This window comes from Corylus avellana, chromosome ca1, assembly GCF_901000735.1.
Source record: "Corylus avellana chromosome ca1, CavTom2PMs-1.0".
Lineage (NCBI taxonomy): Eukaryota > Viridiplantae > Streptophyta > Magnoliopsida > Fagales > Betulaceae > Corylus > Corylus avellana.
This window is the reverse complement of record NC_081541.1, coordinates 8,712,289-8,714,792: the sequence shown is the minus strand read 5'-3', so window position 1 is coordinate 8,714,792 and position 2,504 is coordinate 8,712,289.

The following is a 2,504-nucleotide window of genomic DNA, read 5'->3' as shown; positions in this document are numbered from 1 at the left end:
AAATCAAACCTCTCTAGACCCACGTCAATCTCTCCCCTCAACCTGTTCAACGACTCCTTTGCATTAATGAGTTCAGATTTTACACGAAACCAGGCCTGCGCCTCGAGCCTACCTACCCTCTCCCATCCCTTCACGTGATCATCTCCGACTTCCGAAGCTGCCATCATTGCCGAGGCATTCAACCTGCTCGCCGGAAACTGATTTCTGCTCGCCGGCAACCTGTTATCAACACCCCGAGACCCCCCTGCCTTCAGGTTGCACATTCCTTCCTCGCCAGAGAATTGGTTTCTCTTCAGTTCCTCCATGCAACCGCCATCATTCCTCACCTGAATCCTCTCCTTGTACGTACCCACCCCCTGAACCGTGGGAGCATGGTATTGTTTTTCCTTCTCTGCAGCAGCCTTGGCTATCGGCTCTGAATAAGCATCAAAACAGTCATCTGCCGGTTGCAACGACGACCCCAGCACCTCCGCGAAACTCCTCCTTCCCACCCCCTCAAACCTCTTCTTATCTACCGTGACCTCCCTGACCTCGCACAGTGCCGACTTAGCCAAACTCACCTCCGAGATGAAACGTTCCCAACCTTGACCAACTCGCCCTTCTGGTATAATAATCGATCCTCTTCTTTGCCTTCCATCATATTCCTCTACCGTCAGAAAACGTCCATTCCTGTTGGAACATTTTTGCGCAATAATCCGAGGAAACCCTGCCCTGGATTGGTCCCAAAAAACCTCTGTAGTTTCCACTGCCACCAAGTCCTTCACAATGCGCCCCAACCACAACAACTCATCCTTCTTCAAGAAAATGGTTTTCTGTATCCTACTGCTTCTTTCAAAGATCCTCACCCCTGAGCTTTTAATCAGTAACTCAAACTTCTTGGACTCCACTGACCACTTCCTCGATTCAGCCATAACACTAACCAACCAGCTAACACGCTAGACACCCAAACAGGTCACACGCGCCACCCACACGCCTGCCCTCAGGCGTGGGTGGATGAGAGAGAAGAGAGAAAAGTGTGCATGAGAATGAAAAGGATTCCCAGAAAAGCTTAGTTCCGTTTGTTAAAATTATCTGAGTAAATTCCTGATCCTATTTTTATCTCTCTCATTCAACCTTCTAACATTCCAAGACAAGATAATAAGATGGATTTAACTATACCTGATAAAAATCATTTAAATCTCGATAAAACAAAAATTAGCTTAAAATCAAAATTTAATGTCTCAGTTATACAAAAACAATTGGCATTTTATAAACCATTAGATTTAAAATAAGGGGCCACAATTTCGTAACATGAGATTCTCCAATTTTAAGTAATTTGAGGGGATCTCAATTCATTACATACTATATATATAGGCCGTTATGGCAACTTGAATGCCACATAAGTACAGTAACCACCTGTCTTGATGAGAGAACTTCTGTATCATTTTGTAGGGAAATTTTGTAAAATTCTCATAATAAAGGCATTTTTCTGCAACAAAATGTCAGTTGGTCCACCTTGGTGGGATTAACATGGCTTACCGGGCTAAGCTGTTTTGGATCCTTCACAAAAACACAAAAAATCCAAAGGAAAATATGCCTTTCCATGAATCAGGTGTGGATGATCATGGTGATAGCTTTAAATGTTACCTTAACAGATAAATAACTACCAAGATTATAAACTTCGCCTTTGGTAACGACTTTCCATATCTGTTGTAATAGCTTCTATTACCGGGCATTTTCGACTTGACAACCAAAAACCCTACCGCCATAACTTGTAGAAGATATACTAACTACTTGTAGCACTAAATTTACTTGTGCTAAGAAAAATACTAGAAATTACATTTTCATCTCACAATTATCCAATAATGATGACGTGATAGTCCCAACCAAACCTTTAATTGTTTCAATAACTGATCCAAACGTTAATTGAAACTGACATGTCAGGCATCATGCCAAACGACTTGTAATACAAATATTTACTCACCAAAAACTCTCATCCCCTTCCCTCCATTTTTGCTCCCACCAAACTCAACCTTAGAAACTGTGGGTTTCTTTTAGCCATAAACCAAACTAGATAACAATACTCTCCTAATAATGGTCCAGAGCCCCTCTAGATAACATGTAACGATCTAAATCAAAATGCTAGCAATATCTGCATTATTACTATAAAATGACTAGTCAAATTACAAGTGAAACTTCTTAGAATCACTTATAAAGCTCAATCTCAATATGATACTTAACAAGTACATTTATAATGTACTCACTCAATGTGGACAATCTATCCACTCAATATGGGACCAATTTTCTGGGAATTACAGGTAAATCAACTTAGACACAATAGGGGGAGCGAGAGCTTTCTTGTGTTTAGAAAACTTTGCATGCTAGTTCAAAAAAATAAAAACTACAAATCAATCGAGACTGACTCTCTCACCAAAAAACAAATATCAAAAGAAGATGCATATGATACACAAGCAAACTGTGTACATAAAGTATAACATGATAATAATTTCCTTTTGGGCCGCAGA